This window comes from Triturus cristatus, chromosome 11, assembly GCF_964204655.1.
Source record: "Triturus cristatus chromosome 11, aTriCri1.1, whole genome shotgun sequence".
Taxonomy (NCBI): domain Eukaryota; kingdom Metazoa; phylum Chordata; class Amphibia; order Caudata; family Salamandridae; genus Triturus; species Triturus cristatus.
The window spans coordinates 790,986,100-791,008,866 of NC_140594.1; positions in this window are offsets into that span (position 1 = coordinate 790,986,100).

A 22,767-nucleotide genomic window follows, 5' to 3' on the forward strand; every position below is an offset into this window, starting at 1 on the left:
CTCCCTTGCAAGAGGGCTTTAAGCCAGATGTAAGCATGGGGGATCACTTTTTTCGACACTCCTTATTAACATGTAAATACATACAGCACAATAATAAACATTTATATGAAGCCTTTGCTGACTTATGGGCAGCATGTGATCTTGTGCCCAGAAAAAGTATGTGGGACACCCTCAAGTCAATGGACGTAAAAAGTCTTATATTGAATATTGTAATAAAGCTCCCCTTAGCATAATTGTGCCCCAGTCTGATGGGATAAACAGGATGGGCCTATGAAATGCAGTCCTGTAAATCCAGGAGTACGATATGGCTGTAATTTAGCCTCCACTTTGTTTTCATTATATATTAACGATACAATGCAATTCCTTAACGAGTGTTTCCATCATAGTCCTTCACTCGAAGTATGCTATATCCCAGCCACCCTCTTTGCGGACAACACACTATTAAATTCAAGAACTCCTATTATTCTTTTTTAACTTAGTGGACACGTTTCTAGACACCTGCAATTCACGAGGTCTAGAGATTAACATCTCAGAAATAAAATTTAGGACCCATAGAGGCCCATTAGAATGTCGGGCGGATCGACACCGCCAGCATGGCTGTGGCGATCCGCTCGACATTCCTTCCCACCCGCACGCCATTCTCTTCCGGCATATTACTATGGCGGGGGGACCCCGGTGGATGGAAAGACCGTCTGCCGGTTTTCCCCCGGTAGGCAATCCGCCCGATTGCCTACTGGGTGGAAAAGCTGTTAATATGGTGGCGGTGTCTGGTAGACACCGCCATCCATATTAGAATGCAGGTGGGGACATACGTTGCCGCCACGGAAAGGCATGTGGTCTTTAACATTGGGTGCCCATAGCACACCCCCAGGAATTCTGGGGGGTGCACATGGGGGGTACCTATGGTACCCCCCTGCATTTCAATGTACAGCGTGGCACATTGTGCATCGAAAGGCACAACTTGCTTTTGTGGCATTGCGGCGGGTATTGCTTTCAGCACCGCCCGCCGCTATGTTACAAATGTGGGATGTGCCCGCCGGTGTGGCAGGCACATCCTAATTGTAGTTGCGGGACCGCCGCATGCATTGCGGACGGTCCCGTTTCCCGAGGGTATGGCGGGCGGACAAAGTCTGCCCGCCATACTAATGACCCCCTGGTTGTATTAGCTTGGGGGATCCATCTACAAGAAGTTGATTACCTAAGTGTTAGGGTTGATAACTGTATGAGATGGAAACCCCATATTCAGAAGTGTGGTTAATATTGCTCCATTGATCAGCTGCAGTAATTTAAAGCTACAATTTTCAGATCTGTATCCCCAGCAATCGAAGTATATATTGAGCAAAGGCTCAGAAAGCATCTCTATTTGCGCAGAGATTTGGGAATAGGGGGATGTTAATGACATGTCCAGGAGAGAGACATACTCCCTTAAGTCCCTTTTCAATTTGCTACAAAGCACCCTAAGCCTACCCCTTTACCTAGACCTGGGTCTCAAAAGGATAGGGGACATGGGTGTATTAAGAACCCTGATTCTTTGGATGAGACTGTGCACAACACCAGCTTATTTCCTATAAAATAGACTTTTTGAGGCCATGAACCTCGACAAGGGCCATAGTATTACATTGTTGAGACCAATTAAATCTTGGTTAACATTTTTGGGCCTGGAACATTTTTGTCATAGCCCCCATTTAATTAATGGTGTGCCACAGGCCACCATAAAATCTGTTTATTGAAATTATGTTTTAGAACAGTGGCATAGAACTATTAAACAAGATAGTCTTACAGATACATGCCTGGCCAACAACCCAGTCCCTAATTTGGGCTATAGATAGAGGAGCCAGTCCCCTGCCAGACCAGAACTTTATAAATCAGATAATGTGTCATGTGTGTTATGTGTTTTATGGCGTCAAACCCCAAAATAAACTTACTATGAATGAATTTCTATCCACTTGGTAAAAAGCCACTTTGTTCATAGTGTATCAAGTCTTGGGAAACAACAATGTAGTGGTATCAGTTCCTAAGGAAAAGGGGGGGGGGGGGAAGCATGTAACAGCTAGGTCGGCTGTAATCCATGTATGGTGTCTCCAAGTAGACTTGAGTGTGCCAAGAGGCGAGAAAGAGTACTCCTATATAGGTCTTGTGGTGCCCTCACACACCCTTGCGAGTGTATAGCATCATCATTGGGCAGGTGCTCCTCGTGGGGGGGGCGCTGCAGTCCCTCACAGGCCCGTTTTAAGGGGCTCTCTGATGGAGATCTTTTAGGAGTTGCCGCATTTGTGCATGAGGGTGTGTGGGTCGGGAAGTGGTGATAAGTGAAAGATAAAATGACCCAAAGGACAGAAACAGTTTATTGGAAAGCCCTTTGAATCAGCATAAAAAAGTCACGGGGATTGAAACGCAAAAATAATAGCTGTTACATGCTTTTTTCCCCCCCTTTTCTTAGGAACTGATACCACTACATTGTTGTTGCACTAACGTTTGGAGCATTGGTTCAGGACCTCCCTCTAACTAGCTCCCTGTCCCCCTTCTCATTTTTGTTCGTATTCAAGTCTTGGGCAGCCTTGACAAGCTGATAAAAGATTTTTACAAAAAAAATTGTAAACTGTGATTAAAAGACTCCTAGGCCTGTTTTTTTGCCTTTTTTTAAACAAAAATAGAACCATGATTGATTTGTAAAATAAACTGCACATGGAGCCCCCCAGTATCAGGTCATTATATAGTAAGCATAAAACATTTTTCAATTGCGAAGAAATTGCTTAAAACATTCTGATGAAAGAGCAAAATTACCATAAGCTATCCCATTATTGAGTCCATCTAAGAGTAATTTAGGGCCTGATTAGGAAGGCGGTCGTCCCTTCAGAGACGAGACTGCCAGACTAGCTGTCAGCAGGCCTGCACCCTGAATCATGATGCAGCCGCCTTCAAGGCAGTCGCAGAGTGTATATTTTGTATTGCGGTGGGCGCTTCAGGCTGCAGGACACACCTCAGTACAGAATATGAACCCGTGCATATCCATGCACTATGTGGCAAGCACCATGCGGTGCCTGCCACATGGAGCAGGGATATGTTGGGGGCACCATAGGTGCCCTCCAGGGGCCATGTTGGAGGGCCAGGAAGGAAGGGGGCCCACTACAGGCCCTCAATGTCCTTTTCCACCTTCCTTTTCATGTCGGGGAAGCCGCCATGAAAAGATAGGCAGAAAGGGAAATTGTCATCCCTACAGACCTGCCTGGCAGGCACCACCACTGTTGCAGGGATATAAGTCCCTCTGATGGACCGACGGGCTCCTTGAGCCCATCGGTTCCGTGGCGGTCCGTCTCTCCAACCACCAACCATCTGCCCACCATCCTAATGTGGCGGGTGGTAATCAGAATTATGATGGTGGTGGGACAGCCCTTCGGTGGCGGTTCCACCGTCATCGTAATCAGGCCCATAGTTTGGAATATTTTTTTCTTCTTTTTTTTCGTACCTTTGCTTTAATTTACTCTAAAGATAATGTGGAGATATATGCATGATTTAAATATTGTGTAATCTGGCAAATTGAAATCCTATCATCTGCTTGATAGAGTGACTAATAGTGTTTTAAATACACTTTGCCTGCACTCTTTTCATAATTTATTAGTTGTGGAATAATGGGATCAGAGTTGTGATCAGAAGCTTCATTTGAGACTCATGCTAACAATAGAATTATGACTGTATTCTCCTCATAAACCTGTTGTCCAACAGTTTTATTACTAAGTCTATTGCTCTTTAAAATAAAAGTTGTTAACGGTCTGACAACATTTTTCCCATCTTGGTTTGTCTTCCTCAGATCCTGAAATTAATTTCTGGGAGGCAGCTAAATCAATATCATCCTGAATGTGTGCTATTTGCAATTGCTTTGTCTTATTCAATGTGGAAGAGTATGTGTGCAGTTCCTAGATTTAATTAAAAGATTCTTGAAAAAAACAAAAATATCTTGTTATAATCCATCATCTCAGAACAAGAGCTTTTTGTCCGTTTGGGCAGTACAATAGTCTGCAAAGGAATTGATAAACATGTCAGTTTTGAAAAGGCACTTCTGTAGAGTGAAAAGGCATTTGTAGAGTGCACGCATACTCCAGGGAGGGTCCCGGCTCTAGAAAGAAAGGTCACCTGCAGACTAAAAAAATAAATGTTTACACCACTTGCTGTAAAAACCAGGGGCCTCAGTACAATGGCGGATGTATTACAGTCCGTCTGCCATCGTCTCGGAATGGGGACCGGCTGCCCACAAGGCAGCCTCCCCACATTCCAAATTGCAATGCGACTGCCATCACTGCGGTCGCATTGCCCATATTTTGTATTGTAGCAGGGTTGCGGTCAGCAGCCTCTGCCACAATGCAAAAAATAATGTGTGTGCATATCCCTGCACTATGTGGCACACATGGTACAGGAATATTGTGCCCCCCCCATTGCCCACATCCCATGCCTAGGGGGGAGGTGGGCCCGCTATTGGCCTCCAAATCCGTTTCCACCTGCCTGGTCCAGGTGGGTTATCTGCCGCTGACAGACAGGCGGAAAGAGACCGCCGGGATTCTGGAGATGGAGGGCAGTCTGCCAGGCGGTCTGAATACACCTGACCATCTGGACAGTGGCGGTATGTATTTCCGAATGCCACCCACCTAACTGCCATCGTAATGCGGCGGTAGGATCGGACCTTCTGAATGGCGTGTGGACCTCACCGATGGCCTGGCTGTGGTGGTCCTCCCACCGTCATGTTAAGGCTTCAGGTTTATAGCCTCTTCTTGAAGTCCAAAACCTCAAGGGGTAACACGCAGTTCCAGAGGGTGTTTGTTCCAGGCCCTTGATCCGAGATAAGAAAAAGATCTTCCACCAATTCTTGCCCAAGCAAATTTTTTGCACTGCTGGCTATATGGCCATAGGTAGACCATAAACCTTGGGATGGGCATCAACACAAATCCTCCTCCTCAGGTACACTGCTCGTTTCTCATGCAGGGCTTTATGAGCCAGGACCAGTGTCTTAAAGAGAATCCTCTTTTTAATGGGTAGCCAGTGGTGTGATTTCAGATGCGGGGTCATATGGGTTCTAGGAGCAAGATTGAGGAATATTCTGGCCGCCTCATTTTGGACCACTTGCAGATGACTCAAAAGATAGTCAGGGAGGTATAAGGTATATTTCCATAGTCGAGCCTGTAAGTAATCACGACCTGGATCACCGTTTTTAAAATTTCGACAGATAGAAGAGGTAAAAAATGGTTCAACGTGTGTAGCAGTCCAAAACAGGTGCCCACCAGAGCCTGAATTTGGGATTGAAAGGACAGGGCACTATCAATTTTGACTCCTAAATGTTTTACAGAGCTGTGATGAGTGGCAGGAGGAGGGACACCCTGAGGCCACTAAGACCTCCAAACCTCCTTTTTATCTGGGTTGCATTTTAGTTGGTTTATGGACAGCCAATTGAACAACTTAGTAAGACATGATTTAACATCTCCTCCACCAAATTCTTCCCCTTTTTGTCAAGTAAAGAGCAGCTGAGTATCATCAGCATCTGATATTACTTTAGTCCCCAATGCCTCAGCAAGAACGGACAGAGGCGTAAAAATACAAACAATGGGTAGTAGCTATCCCTGAAGGGATAGGCTGCACCTCAAGACACAAAGCAAGTCTAATAGTTCACTGGTAGTAGTGTAAATGTTATTATCACAGTATAAGAAAAACATCAGCGCGGGTGCATTCTTTGACGGTGCGAGGTGCTATGTTATCTGGATTGCTTCAGGGCACCAACTTATCATGGTTTGGTAACCCTTTGTTATTGACTCTGACTTTACCACGTAGGAGATATATTGCTTGGGTACGACGTACATGTCTTCAGTGTCCCGGTGGGGACCACCGACTTTGATGATTCCATTATGTTTCACTTTGAAAAGAGCTACATGTGATGTATCCACGAGCTGGGCTTACCTGCCAATTACGTCTTGACTTATCAAAATATTTTGTTCTCTGTACTGGGATACCATCGATATAAAAGACGTTGTGTGCAACGTGGAACCCTGATTCGACTGTTTTGATTGCCTTGAAAAATTCTAAATACTCATTTTTGTACAGTCGAAACACGTGCTGGCTTCGATCAATTGCTGGGAATTTGCTGAATACAAATAAAGGAGATCGATGTTCATCTGTTGTGGAGAATCCTTGAGAACCTGTTTCTTACTTGGACGCGTCATATTTATCTTATTATAAAATTGTGTCAGCTTTTGTCGTGATATTCACCTATATTAAAGGTTATGTTTGAATGGAACTAAATGTGACGAGGGAAGTGAGTGCTATAACTATAATTTTTCAATGGACAGAGGAGTAAGATGGCATTTAATAAAGTAGGACTCAATGCCCAGCCCAGAGGTACTCAAACTTTTAAGTCCTAAATTGGGGATGCAAATGAGACGATCCACACTTCTTCGCATCTGTTGTCCCAAAAGAAAGTCATCCACTTCAAAACCAGACCTCCAATCCCAATGAAATGTAACAGAGCCAACAGTCTTTCATGGGGGACAGTTTTGAAGGACACCAATAAATCCAACATAATCAGCATGGCCTTGCCCCAATTATCTAGCTTGTCTTAAATGTAGTCAGTTCCTTCCAGATGAACTGTTTCAGTACTGCAGTTGGCTCTAAAACCTGACTAACTTGGATGCTGAAGATTGTTACTTTCAAGGTAACCTGAAATAAGGGAGTTGACATGTTTTTCTAATCTTTTGCAAATGCCAGGAGAAGAGATAGCAGCCTGTAGTTGGTATGGACCTTAGGGTCAGCCGACGGCTTTTGAGGAGTGGCAGAATTTTGGCTTGTCTCAGTTTGGAAGGCACCCTTCTGGATGACAGTGACGCATTCCAGACTCTGTTCACTATGGGGTTAATAGCCAGGGCCACTTTAGCAAGCAGCTGGGTAGACAAGGATCGGACGGGGACCCAGCCTTCAGACACTTGATGGACAATAAAGATTTGTCCATAGAGATAGGTGGAAAATTGAGGAAGGAAGGCGCTGAAGTGGGGCACCTCACTAGAACAGTCAGCCTCTAGAGACACACTCAACAGGCTAGCTTGAATAGTGGTTATTTTATTGAGAGGGTACACAGCCAGCTGGGCCGCCTATTGGTGGAGGATTGCTGGTGTCTAGTAGCTGCCTCTGGGTTTAGAAATGTTTTACAAATTTTGAAAATTTCTTTAGATTGTTTGCCTGATTCTTCAATTTTCTTTTCAAGAAAGGTATTTTCTCCAGACAGACCTTAGAGTAATAGACTGTTAGTACTTCCCTATAGGTGCATTTATCCTCTAGATTGTAATGTTTCTATTATTTCCTTTCAAGGCGTTTACCATGTTTTTACATGTCCTGAGATTCTCATTAAACCAAGTGGCCGACTGTTTAGTTCTGAGGGATCGTAGTGCAGAGAGTGGAGCTAGGACATTTATGCAGCTAAGAAACCAATCATTCCTACGCACAGCGTCTACTGCACGATCCCCAGACAAAGAAGGGGGATCGGTTTCCAAGATGCTGCTAAGGTTTGACGGAAAAACTCTATATAAGGCTCTGGCCATGATATTAGTCTCTTTGGAGAGAAGCTGTTTATGAATAGGTTTTAACCAATTAAACCTAAATAAGTGATGATCCAAGCATACTAATGGTAAAGGGACGAGCGACACAGGCTTTAGATTGGAGAGCATTTGGTCTAAGCTATGATCGACCTAGTGGATGGGTTTGAAAACCTATTGGACCATGCCGAGTGAGGACAAAATGTCTGTAAAGGAGGCTAACTCCACATCTAAAGGCTTGTCCATATTAAAGTCACCTAACACTAAAAAGTGTGCATATTTGAGGGACTAAGGTCCCAGGATATTATTTAGTGATCTCAAGAAAGGGCCAGCATGGCCAGGTGCTCTGTAGATCACGGACTTTTGAGACAACATTTTCGATGAGAGAGTAGAAAAAAATCTAATTGAACTGCAGTTTTGACCCTTTGTGAAAAGCATGAATATTTACTAAAAGAAGAATTATCAGTCCTCCAAGGATCTATAAACCTGAGTCCCTCCTTTAGACAAGTAATTATTTCTGAGCTTCTAGGTCTGAGTTATTTCTTGACTTTGAGCTTAACTGGTTGCAAGAAATTTAAATTGCCTCCAACTATCAGATGACCTAAGCAATTCATTATCAAAATACATAATTATTGAAGGAAATTGCATTCATCTTTGATGGTGCTTGATAACTAACCAAAGTAAATATGGTTTGAGTAATAGAAACTATAACCATACTTATCTAAATATGAATTAAACTGTGAAATTCCTTAATTGAGAGAATGATTGCATTAAATTGCTACTCCCCGATGTACAGCCAAAGCAACAGAAAATGCACTGTGGTACTCAAGTTTTGATTTTGTTGTTTTAAAATGAGTCTCTTGAAAGAAAATATCAGACTTAAGGTCTTTTTGAAATCTCAATAATGCCTTGTACTTCTTAATATTATTGAGATCATTGACATTGTAAGATGTCAACTTTATCATAGCCACAGCTTCTCAGATTCAAAACCATATATTAATCCTACCAGCCCGAATGTAGCTGCTAGTGACACTCTAGTTATAAATGCATAGCCATGAATGATTTTTTCTGAATAATCTTTTCGAGAGAAACATTCAGGGCCGATTACGATGCAGCCGCAAAAGGCTCCGACCCTAGATGAGAGATACAATATCAGGTTTCGGCAGCCTTTCCGTGCCGGCCCTTCAGACACATAGAGGTTGTCGGAACTCAACTTTGCGGACCCCTAGCAGGGCCCCTTGCGAGAACTGCCTCAGGTTGGAGGCCATGAGGGCACCTATGGCGCACCCCTGTTGATCCCTGCACCTTGAGGTGCCTGCCACAGGGTGCAGGGATTAACTGCACCTCCCTTTTCTCAATGAAAGATTGTGTTCCGGACGATTTCCGGCTGTAACACGAGCTCTCATTGGAATAGTGCAATGCGACCGAACAGTGTTCAGTCGCATTGTAATAAGCAGGTCAGGACCGCAGATCGCGTGTGTGTCAGTCGGTCCCAGGACTAAGTCGGTGTCAGGTGGAAGAAATGCCACCTGACATCGAGATAAGGCCCTGAGCATCTTTTATGTTGGTAGAAACATTAAATGTTCCCTTTTCATAGACCTTTTAAATAAGGTAGCTGAAAGTTTCAAGCATGAGCCCCTGCTGATCTGATTTCTGAAACCACCTTTTTAGACTACTTCTGATGTTGTGCTGTTTCTACAGTCTTATCAAAGAAAATTTCAAATTCAAACTTTTTAAAAATATATAATTTCTTTGATTCTGTAGTAATTCACTAGATTCGTTATGGAATATTTTAACTGGATAGAAGCTTACAAGGGAGTTTGTTTGCCCGCAGGTGATTGTAAGGTCTTGGTGAAAATGGTATTCAGACAAAATACTAAAAAAAAATATCCCCATAACAGAATATCAAGTCTAAAATATTGTGAAATGGAAATACCATCAGCAAGAATATCGATGTCAAGAATATCGAATTTAAGGAAAATAATATACATTTTTAAAATATGTAAATCATCAATATTGTTTACAAAAATATAGTTGTTTAAAATGTCATTTTTCTAAGATTATGTATTTTACTATATATTTTAAATGTATATGATGTAATTTTCTTGTATAATTATTGTTTATTTTTTTTATTATGTGTTACATTTTTAGTAGGTATTAAATTAAATTACATTTTGTTTTTTCAGTTCTGTAGTGGGTTGTGGGTTTATAGGGATATAGGGCTGGAAGTAATTATTATTTGCATTATTAATTATGTATTAATGAGTTGTTAATTAAGATTAATTCATTCTTTGATAATTAAATATCTTAATTGTGTAAGTTTTTTTAGGTGCGAGTTGTCGGGTTATATGGGCAAAGGGTGGGAAGTAATTTCTTTTTTAATAATTAGTTGTTAAATAATAATAATGAATTGATAATTAATTGAGTCTTTTTGGGGAGGTTTTAGATGGCATCTAGTAGCAAGGGCGGTAAAGCGCCCGGTCCCGATGGGGTCCCAATTGACCTTTATAATAATAATATGGATTTATGGTCACCTTTTTTAACCAGAGTTTTTAATGTTGCCTCTGAAACAGTTTTCCCAACATCATGGGGACAGTCTATAATAATTCCAATATATAAGAAGGGAGTAAAGACCGATGCTCATAACTATCGCCCGATTTCATTGTTGGACTCCTCTATAAAAATCCTGAGTAGGGTCTTGCTCTCAAGATTAGAAGATTGGGCTACAGAAAAGATGATCCTCTCACAAGCACAATACGGATTTAGGAAAGGTTTGGGAACGTTAGAGCAGTGTGTAAATCTGGATCTTTTGATTGGGAAGTATACACGGGTAAAGGAGGGCAACTTATATTTATGCTTCGCTGATCTGAGTAGCGCCTTTGATTTAGTTGATCATTTGATTTAAGGCCCCTCTTGCTAGAAATGGGTGCTCCAAAAGATTAGTTTACTTTTTAGCAAGATTATATGAAGTTTTAACCAGTAAGGTGCGGTATGGATCTTCAGGTGAATATACCCCCTCCTTTAAAGTTAAGAGAGGTATTTGCCAGGGGTGTGTGCTGGCTCCATTATTGTTTTCTTTATTTATTAATAATGTTGATGCCGCCCTGAAAAAATTTGAAGCTCATGCACCAAGGATCGAAGGAAGCCCCATCCCAATTCTTTTATACGCGGATGATGCGGTTTTATATCTCGGACCCCCATTGGGCTCCAGCGCCTTATTGACAATTTTATTATATTTATTACTAAAAGAAAGCTTTTGATTAATAAATCAAAAACGTTTGTTATGGTTTGCAGCAAAAACCCAATAACAGTTAGACATTTTTATATAGAGGATTTTAAAGTATCAACTGTTAAATCTTTCTGTTACTTGGGTATTACTTTTGCCGGAAATGGGTCATGGGCACAGGAACAGGAGAACGCCCGTCTCAAGATGGAGATAAATATTAATGGCATCTTTAGATTTACCACCAAATTGGGCAACCGCCGTATAAAAGACATGATGACAATTTATGAAGCTAGATGTACCTCTGCTGCCCTTTACGGTGCTGGCATTTGGGGACACACCCAAGCGACTTAACTTTTACATGCTGAAAATGCCTTTTTAAAATGCTTGTTGTGTGTCCCCTCTTCTGCCTCTACGGAACTTATCCACCGGGAAGTGGGCATTGCTTACATATCGGACACTGCTTCACTACGACCCCTCCTACTATGGAAATCCATTTGGTCAAAGGAAGAGAACAGGTTTAGTCAATCTATTATACAGGACTGTATTTAAATGGAAAAATATCTAAAAGTTCCATGGCTTAAATATATCTCGCACTGGTACAAAATTCTTTTTAATTATGATATACGGTCGGACCCCGGGTGTGTAGCCTCTGTTACTAAAAACGAGATGAAATTAGCTTTTCGTACACAGCAATTAAAGGCTCGTTTTAATGCACTTAACAAACAAACCACTGTTATGCTCTATCAAAATTTTGAAGTTAAAGAGGGTTTTCAATCCTATTTGTCATTTGTGACTAGAGCATCACATCATTATGTGCAGACACGCCTAAGACTGGGCACATTACATCATTTAGTCAATCTCCCAGTCATGAAACAGAGTTCTGCCCAATGTTGCCCATGTGATGGTACATCTCACCAAAGCTGTTGCCATTTTTTATTAATTTGTAATTTTCCCTCAAATTTTAGAAAGTTTTATTTGAAACCTTTATTTTTATATTATAATATCAGGTTGGTTAAAGATGCTATGAAGTTGCTTTTTAAATTAGAAAACCCAGGCTTGTGCTTCCATTTAGCATCTTTTATTCTGAAATCCATTAGTACCAGGAAATCTATGTCTTTTTATCCTTGATATTGAGCCCATTTGGATCTCTTAGGTACTGTATTATTGCATATTGCACTTTAGTCTCTGCCTAGGTATCAGGAAATCTATGTCCATTTATTTCTTGACATTGAGTCTATTTGGATCTTTTATTTATGTATTATTGCATTTTGCACCATAGTCCTTGCCTAGTTATATTTTTTTTCATAAAATCTATTTTTAATAGCTAATTTGCACTTACCGTTCTTGTTTTCAGGAAATAAGGATACTTATTGGTACTGTATTAATGCATTTGCACTTTACATATTGAGATTATTATATGCGTATGAAATTTTTATGTACTTAAATTAAGGATAAATTTGTCACATCATTCATAATATCTACTTTTAATAAGTAATTTGTACCTATTGCTCTCGTCTGTTAGTAAACAAGGATATCCATTTGTACTGTATTAAGGCATTTGCACTTTATATATTGGGTTTATTATATGCTTATGAACACCCATATACTTGTATTAAGGATAACTCTGTTTTTATATGTTGCTGTTTACGTCTATGCTTATATGGCTGATGTATATCAACCAAATAAAAGTTATTTGAATTTTGAGTCTATTATGTAATTATTGTTTTTTTAGGTGTGGATTGTCGGAAGAGGTGTGGCGGTCGGAAGAGGTGTGGCGCCGTGGCAAGGGCGACTGACTCCAGAATCTGGGGATCACGGTTCGATCGCCAGCAGCAGATTAGCCTAGCACCATGTGACTCTGGGCAATAGCTTGCTTAATCTTCCTGACGGCCCGCAGCGCCTAGAGACCCTTACGGGTGATTGTTCGCGCTTTAAAAATGTGGATTATAGCGGTAAACGGTGGGAAGTTATTTATTTTTAATTATTTAATAAATAGTTGTTAAATAATAATTAATATTTAATTGATAATTAATTATGTTAATTGTTTAATAAACGTTTTTAGGTGTGGGTTGTGGAGTTGATATGGGTAAAGGGTGGAAAGTAAATTAATTTTAATTAAATATTAATTAGTTGGCAAATACTATTAGGTACTTAATTAAACATTAATTATTTAATTTTATTTTATTAGTTTACTTTTAGGTGCAGGTTGTGGGCTTTATGGGGTAGAGGTTGGGAAGCAAATTAATATTAATGAATGTATGTGTATTTTATAGTTAATAAAACAATTCTAATTGATAATTAATTATGTTAATTGTGCATTTACATTTTTTTTAGATTTTAGATGTGGGTTATGGGTTTTGTAGGGGTGGGTAGTAAATACATTTTAAGCAATTAATAAATATGTTTTTAATAAAATTAATTATTCATTTAATAATTAATTATGTAAATTGTGTAAATAATTTACTGTAACATTTTGTGTGTTTTGTGGGGGTATATTGTAGGAAGCACATTAATAATAATTAATTGATGTTTAATTAATGTTAATTAGTTTGTTGAAAAATATTTATATTACTGTAAACTTTTTTTTATTTAAGGTTTAGGTGCAGGTTGTAAGTTTAGCGGTGTTTTAGGTTGCGAAGTAACTAAAAAATGTATGTAATAAAAATATTTTCGTTAATTAATTTCTAAATAATTATTTGTATGAAAAATATTTTTGTATTTTATTTTTAACAGTATTTGTAGGAATTTGAGACACATGTTTAACATTGAAATATGTTTTCATTTTCTAACAGTTTTAATATTAAATATATTTGTATTTTATTTTGTAACATATTTATATATTTTTTATTTACTTTGTTTTTTAAGTAATTTTGTTTTTGTTAAAGATATTTTTTTTGTTTTTAATGTTGAACTGACTGGAGTGGGAAAAGTATATTTTAACCTTCCGCTATACAACACTTTTCCTACTGTTGTACTGACTGGAGTGGAGAAGTGTGGCTCAATGGTTAGAGTGGCAGACCCTGATGCAGAGTTCTGGCCCGGGACCAGAGTTCAATCCCCTGCCTCGGCGGGTCTTGGATTCAATTTCCTCGGACCTGATAATTCTCGCCTCGGTGCCTATTCTAATCATGGGTCCCACGCTGCAACTCTGGGCAATAGCTTGCTTAATCTCCACAACGGCCCCAGCAGCGCTGGGATGCCTGGCTTTACCATGGGGGTGCCCAGGAGTGGACATTTCACAGGGAAAGGCCAGGAAGGGTTCCACAGCGGTATGAGTAAAAGCGCCAGGATACCCCCGTTGGGGGTGGCAGTGCGCTATACAAGTACATTTACATTTACTTAATTTAACCCCTCCAGCAATTCAACACTGACCCTACTGTTGCGTTATTGGAGTTGGAATAGCCAATTTTATCCTTCCACAACCCAATACTTTCCCTACTGTTGTACTGACTGGAATGGGAATAGTAGTAGTAAGTAGTGATTTTATTTGATCAATTAATGATCATTCTCATAAAAAAGTCAAAACAGCTCACATTGTACAAAAAAAACTTATAAGAAAAAATATTAATAAAAGCATATCATAAAAACATCAGGATTATAGTCTTAATTAAAAAGATAAAAGATAAAGGGCATATTCTCAAGGATCTATCGCCGAGTTATCGGCACTATATCGCGGCCAAAGTCGCGATAAATGTATCGCCACATTCACAAGCTTGTGCTAACAGCCCATATCACCAGTTTACCTGCGATAGCAGCCGCAAAAAACATCGCCACAGATGACATCGGCAACTAACGCTAATGGTATGCAGAGTAGGTGTTCCCGTGCAAAAAGCCACGAAAACACCACGTCACAACATTCTCAACAATCAGCCAGATCTGCGATAAGAACACAAAACGGGCGATAAGGTGTGTTAGCAGCAGGAATTTAACACCTGCTCTTACCTGGTGTAAAGTCGGACAACAACCTGCACCAGAAAAGGGAGCCCAGAACCACACCTGAAGAACAACAGATGCCTTGGAGCCTACGATCATGCAGCTCGAACACCCAAAGGGCCACAACACCCACCGCCACCCCCACAGGACCCCCCCCCCTGGTCCTACCTCGGGCACCCCCCACCTCCCCCGGATCAAGATATTGCACATCAAAGTCACAAAATCTTGAATAAAAGCATTCGCCTGATGTCGCACTTTTACAACAATTAACATACATGTGAGTACAGAAAATCTGAATAATTCATTCACCATTGGAAGTTCAAACAAAATATCACAATCAAATTTGTCTCCAAACAACAATCTGTAAGTCACAGCCTGCGAGACAATATCCAAGATAAGAAGGTGTGTCAGGCACTCATCAAAGGACAGAGAGAGAGAGAAAGAAATAGAGAGAAAGAGAGAGACTGAACAAGGAGGGCAAGGCTAATCAGGCCCTTGGCTCATTCATAGATGCCAACTGCTGCATGTCTTTCGTAATTGGTGCACCCTAAATCTAAGGCCTGGCATTAATGTAAGTGTGAAGGTCACATCAAATTTAAGAAATGCAAGCATTAGTCAGACTAAAATTAAGTATAAAAGCTCCTTTGTCTCAATACACAAGGGGGAAGGACAACCGAACCTCCGACCTTGGTCTTGAATGCGGCTGGCACCCCCTGAGTAAGATACCATAACAGACTCCGACAACTCCCACACCACGAACTGCACTAATGAAAGACCAACGTTTCCACACCCCACTCACACTTGTCCCTGCTCGAGGTACACCTGCAAGGGATGCCCTTGACATAATTGGTAAAAAACAACCCATACATCCAAACGTTACACACACATACGACTCATTGCCCAGAGCTGTGGCATATCATCCACATAACTGCCGCCAGTCAGAAGAGTGCCGGTGCTACAAAACCAACAAACGCAATGGCAGGCAATCCCGGGCACATGCACAACCACTGTCACGTGGAACTGTACCGTGCACGAATGCTGCATTTGTTGGGATCACTGCCAATGGCAGTTTTGCGAATCAGTTACCGTCTGAGTTTTCGTCTTGCGTACGTCACATGCGTCCACTGTCGTTCATGCACATTCGAGTGGCCCATGGATGTCTGCCTATCCAACGCAATGGTAGCTGAACTGGATTATGACTTGTCTGAGTGCCCCCTGTTGGCCCACGAACAGGAGAGTAACCAGGATACCCGTGCATGGGATGCCTTGATCTTTGGCGTATGTGCTGTCAGTTGGGCATGGGAGATTGCACAACTCCTCTTGTGCAGTGACCACATCAAGGTGCTCCCCTATTGGGCTGTGTTGCAGATTGGTGAAACGGCATGGACGGAGCACCTGCCCAGACCAGTTAATGCATTTGCTCCCCCTTCGTATTCCTTGAGCTCGGCAATGACGTACACTTGGAACAGATTAAGCCTGGGCAAAGCACTACGCTACGCTTGCGTAGTTTGCGAAGTTTGCGCTACTTCGCACTCCGCGAATTGCACGTAGCACAGAACAAACACGCGTAGCTTAGCATCGCGTAGTGCAGCGGTCATTTTTTGCTTGCTCGCGGTCCTCAACGTCAAGTTGGCGACCGCGAGCAAGCAAAATGACATCCCTGCAAGACTTTTTCCTCGTTCGCGATCAGCAACATCAAGTTGCCGATCGCGAGCGTGGAAAATAAACCTCCTGGCGAGATTCTCAATGTGGGGAGGTCAGGTTTCTCATTGCGAGTGGTCGTGTATGCTCGCGACTGCTCGCGATGAGAAACTACCAGTCTGCGTTGAGAAGGCTGCTGCTCGAGTAAAAATCTACTCGAGCGGCAGAAAACTACAGCTCGCACTGTGCAAGATGCCGTTTTCAATGATTGCACAGTGCCGGAAGCTTGTCCGCACTGTGCAATCATTGAAAACAGCATCTTGCACAGTGCAAACAGGGTACTACGCAGTTCGCGAAGTGCGACGCGTAGCTCGCGTAGTGCGAATTGCACTTTGCGTAGCTACGCGTAGTGCTACTTCGCGAACTATGCCCAGGGTTAGAACAGATTGCCCATGAAGCTGCGCTCGCATTCATGGACGAGTGACTACATTCCTGCAGCCACAACTGATTGTCACCCACAGCACAGGACCCCAAACCTTGTTGAATCTTGGGGAATCGTCACATATCCCACCACAACAGTGGACATGTCTACCTTTCGCTGGACTCAGAATGCATGTGTGTGGAACTACGTGTGGGTACACACACCTGTGCAAGATGATGCAGTCCCATGGGCGGAGCTGCACAGCGTCGTTTGGCAATATGCGCAAATCGGACATACTGCTGGGATGAGAGTACACACATGGCAATGTAGTACGACATGTGACCTTGTAGGAGCCTTTCACCTGCTCACTGTCAGCAGAACCGGCAGTTGGCGCAGTTCATTGGTACAGCACTATGCAGATCCCATGGGCTGTGAGTCGTGTCCCCTGACACGGGGCAATGAACAGACACCAAACATCACATGACTCATCCAGCAAGGCAAGGTGGGCTGAGCGCGTTGCCATCCATAATGATTTGTGCTCATTTTTGTTTCCCCATTTCTTGCACCTCGACATGTTCCTATGCTGCCTGTTAGTGTCTGAAGCATTGTTCTGCATGTTGTGGCCCTTGCCGTGCCCGTACTGACACGCACATGCTAATAAAATCTACACAACTTCAATAGTGTTCAACTGTGATGAGTGTTGATTAGAATGACAAATCGTGTGCCTCAATGAGCATTGTCTGTACACAGGGAGGGATTGACTGACGCATGTACAATGGGGGTGAGTCCCTTTTGACAGCTCCACCTCTGCGGGCCAGACAATGTGTTTGGGATAGTTGCTGGCAGACCTGTGCACTTACGTGTCTTCAGCAATGTGAGTATGCTGTCCAACTTCTTGATATGTAGAGCAATGTTATCCATCAAAACAGACTGTGTCCACATAGATGTGTGTGAGTAGGTATGCGAAAAGACATTCTGTTGTCACATGTGATGGGGACACCACTTCAGGCCTGCTACCGATTTTGCCATTTCTACACACAGCCCTATTTCAAACATGGACGTGGGCCTGCGTTGGGGGGTTGCGAGATTGTTGTTCATGTGCAATCAGGCCACAGCTAGTTCACACCTTCACAGTCAACTAATTGGCCATGTGGATCTGGATCAAACATGTGCATTGATGTCATTTACCAGGGTGTACATACTAGTGCAATGTCCCTTAATTCATCCATACTTTTATGCTTGAGTGAACATAGACATGACACATCTGTGTGATTTGGAATGTTTTATTCACATTCTGGGGAATATCGGACCTAGAGCAGTACATGGCCATGCCAAGCCCACATTACATGGTTGCCTAGTGGTGGGCCAACCAGAGTCCTTGGGGGAATGAAAAGGTAATCTGAAGAGGAAGAGTTCAGTCTGCAGCCTGATAGCTGTGTCATTGGTAACCAGAGCAGATACGGCAGTCAAAGTTGGGGTCCAGGGGAATGTCACAGAGTGTTTTGGGGGACAGTGGGAGGGGTTGTTCCATGGCATGATGCATAGGGCTGAACCAGGCAGGGACTGAAATTGCATCCCGCATTTTTAACATTGCGGCGGGCAGTGCAGAAAGCACCGCCCACCGCAATGCCAAAAATGCAAGTGGTGCATTTGCATGAACAACGTGACAGACACCGCGCGGTGCCTGGCACATTGTACATACAAATGCAGAGGGTACCATAGGTACCCCCATGTTCACCCCCCACACACCAAAATGACCTGGGGGCCCACTGGCGGCATTGCGCCACGGAAAGGCTTATCCCCACATGCATCCTGATATGAATGGCAGTGTCTAACAGACACCGCCACCATATCAACAGCTTTTCCGCCCGGTAGGCAATCGGGCGGTTTGCCCACCGGCAGAAAACCGGCAGACGGTCTTTCCGTCCACCGGGGTCCCCCCCTGCCATAGTAATATGGCGGGGGGAATTGGCAGGTGGGCGGGAGAAAATGTTGGGCGGACCGCCCGACATAATAATGGGCCTCTGAGTATATACAATACCTTGCATTTTATGTTTTGTTGTGAATATTTGTTTTGATTTTCTAAATTGTATTGTTACTTTCTGGGACCACTGTCCTTACGTACTGTTTCACACCCAGGTCCCAGAGACGATATTCTGGGTATACCCTTCTTAGGTAACTTAGCATGGGAATTGCAGGCCTGTGGCTGATTCTCGCAGATTTTTGTTTCACGATTGGTGCCATCGCTACTATTTTCACGTTTGTGTTTCGCGTTTTTGCGTTTAGAATACTATGCTGACACAGAGTTATTTTCCCGTGATAGACTGCAATGTGAAGAGTTGCGTTAAGCTAATTTTGCGATGGTTATCACAAGTTCTTGAGAATATCCCCCAAAGTATATGTTAAACAGAAATTTCTGTGGGGATACAGAGTCAGGAAAAATCATATGAATTCAATCACAGGGGATCACCAGTTTTATTGCAGACTATTACAATCTTTGATATAGGTATATGGGGAGGAGCCACGCCTAACAGCATTCATTACACATATTGGTTACTAATTGATAGATAACAACTTAATCCTGATGTGCCAAGCATATAGCAAATATCTTGTTATTGTAAACACAAACCATTTAGTTGTAGATTTAAAGACACGTAAGGCGTCTGTGGATCGTTTGAAGGACAAAAGACAGCATGCAGGAGTTATCCACCTTCTTCTAATATGTGCAAAATAGGGACAGATAAACATAAGGGGACCTATTACGATCTCGTTCGTAAATCCTCCGGCCTTAGGTCAGAGGCTTTATAATCGAGATCGTCGGTTTCAATTCCGACCGGCTGATCACAATACAGTCGGTCGATATTGAAACCAGACGGTCATTCTGGCTGGCTTTCTACTGGCTCAAGGAGTCTGTCGGCCAGTCAGAACCTGACTCATAATCCACATGGACTGCATTTTATACCGTGCAGATTACGATGCACGGTTTCTGGCAGGCTTTCCACGCTGTGCTTTCCAACATGAAAGCCTGATGGAAAGCATGTTTGAGAGCCTCTTGCAGGGCCCCCTTCTGTTTTTGGCCTCCAGTTGGGGGCAGAGGGGGCACCATCATCCCTGCACTTTGTGGCAGGCACCTTGTGGTGCCTGCCATGGGGTGCAGGGATTAACGGAACCTCCCATTTCCCTATGGAAGCTAGTGCTACGGCCGATTTACTGCCGTAACACATGCTCCTATAGGGAAATGTGGGAATGCCACTACAGCATGTGCGGTCGCATCGTAATTAGATGGTCGGGACCATCTTGATCATAGGGCGTCCATCCATTACAAGCACGGACCATATGTGTAAGTGTAAAGGACAGTACTTGTTGACTAACCTTTTTACATCTTTTAATGGGGGGTATCTGCAATTTATTTTATGCCTTTGTCCAACTCTTCCTCCTGGACAATATCCTGCACTTTATCCATGAGCAGCTTTAACCCCTTCGGTGCGGTGCTCATGACGGAATGGTTCTGTCACGAGCACCAGTGCTGCTGTGCTCATGAATGAACCATTCCGTCATGAGAACAGGGGCACTAAATCCCTCTGCTGCAGACAGCAGAGGGATTTCCCTATTTTTTTATTTGGCCTCAGGAGGTTGGGGAAGAGCTTTCCCAACCTCCCGAGGCCAATTTGCATTTTCATTCCAATGCAGATCGTGCGCATGGCGCGCTGACATCGTTGCAATGAAAATGAAACTGAAACTTAGTTTCAGTTTCATTGTTTCGGTGCTCGTGGGGCTATCTCAGCCCCCTGAGCACTGAATAAGATGGGAGGGGTATCGTTGGAAAGGGGAGAATCCCCCCTTTCACATGGTTCCCTTCCCTAGTGGATCCCTGCTTGAGGATTGCCCCAGGAGGGCGTTCGCCGAGCAGGGATCCACCCACTAGCACCAGGGAGGGGGGAGCGGATCCTTGGGCAAGGGCCTTTGCTGCCCCCATATTCGTTTGGGCACATCAGTATATTTGTCCCCCTGGGGGCATATGGGGCAGTAGCCCCCAATTTGCCCCCCGGGGGTCGAAAGCCCACTAGAAACCAGGGATTAATGTTTTTCATTGACGGTGGGGTGGGGGCTGACCAAAAAGGGCATTACAATGCCCAACCCCCCCCAGAGAAATGTCAGTCTTTCTGCCCCCTGGGGGGGCAGTTGGGGGCAGCGGCCCCCAATCTTCCCCTGAGGGCAGAAAGCCCACTAGAAACCAGGGATTAATGTTTTTTATTGACGTTGGGGTGGAGGCTGCTCAAAAAGGGCATGGCAATGCCCCAGCCCCTCCAGAGAAATGTCTGTCTTTCTGCCCCCCCAGGGGGCAGACGGGGGCAGTATCCCACAATCTGCCTCCCGGGGGGCAGAAAGCCCACTAGAAACCAGGGATTTCTTTTTTTATTGATGTTGGGGCTGCCCAAAAAGGGCATGACAATGCCCCCACCTCCAATGAAATTTCAGTCTTTCTGTCTCTCCGGGGGGCCCGGCTGGGGCAGAAAGCCCATTAGAAATCAGGGATTTTTTTTATTGATGTAGGGGTGGGGACTGCCAATCCCCCACCACCCAAAAAACATACAACAGTCTTTCTGCTCGCCCCAGGGGCAGATGGTGGCAATAGCCCCTTATCTGCCCCTTATGTGCCACACGGGGGGAGAAAGCCCTCTAGGCCTGAGGATTTTTAAAAAATGTTTTATTCAGTGTTGAGGTCAGCCCAGAATGGGCATGCCAATGCCCACACCTACCCAAAAAAATGCTAACGTCTTTCTGCCCCCCACCGAGGGGTGGATGGGGCAGTGGCCCCTGCTCTGCCCCCGGGGTGGGCAAAAAGCTCACTAGGTGCCAGCGATTACGCTGGCTTTGTTTATGCTTGGAGGTGGGGGCATTGGTTATGGGGGTGGGGGCTGCCGAGAATGGGCATACCAATGCCCCCACCCCCCAAAAACATAGCCAAAGTTTTTCTGCCCCACTAGGGGGCATATCAAAGCAACCCCCCAATTTCCTCCCAGGGCTTCAGAAAGCCCACTAGGCACAGACTCGTTTTTAGCAATGTGCCTACCTGTAGATTTTGGGCTCTAGCGCAGCCGGCACATAAGGAAACCTAGCAAACCTGTATATTTGTTTAAACTAGACACCAAGGGGAATCCAGGATGGGGACCCTTTTTTTGCAAAGTGCCTAGCTCTGCTGGCACCTAGAGACACCTAGCAAACATATACTTTTTGAAAACTAGACTAGTGCCTTTCATTGCATATACATCATACCTAAGGTAGGGTTCTAGGAACCCTATAGGGCAGGGTGTATTGTATTTAAGAGGTTGGACATCTACTTTTAAGTTTTACATGCCCTAGTAGTGAAAAAAAACCTACATTCATTTTCAGTGTTGTGAGGCCTACCTGTTTCATAGGATAACATTGGGTTGACTTATTAACTTTAATAAGAGCTACTCTTTGATTAGGACCAGTAGAACATTTCATGTTTGGTATCTTTGAAACTGTAATTACGTCCTTTTTAATGGTAAATTCAGGTGCTTAATTACAGTTTTGAAAATGCTACTTTTAGAATGTTGGCATATTCCTGCCCTTAGCCATTTGGTGTCTGCAGCCTCTCCTGCGGCACCTGACTGGGTGTACCTGACAGGTAGGCTTTGTGAATTCCTCCCAGACAGTCACGCAATAGAGGGATTAGGTGTACGTGATAGGCCCACCGATGGCTGGATAGGGGTGGAGCTGGCCCTACTTGCAAATAAATAGGCTGTCCTTCACACAAAGGGCTTGTCACCTCCACACTGTCTCTGCAGCCAACTTGGAGCCAGGGCAGGGGAGTGAGGAAATTCCAAGCACTTCAAAGGGAAACCTCTAGAAACTTCTCCCAAATTCAAAAGAATCACCATATAAAAAGTAGGGCCATCACACCCACTCTTCAGTTTACTCTCTGGTCTGGACCTGTGAAAGGACTTTCAGAGGAC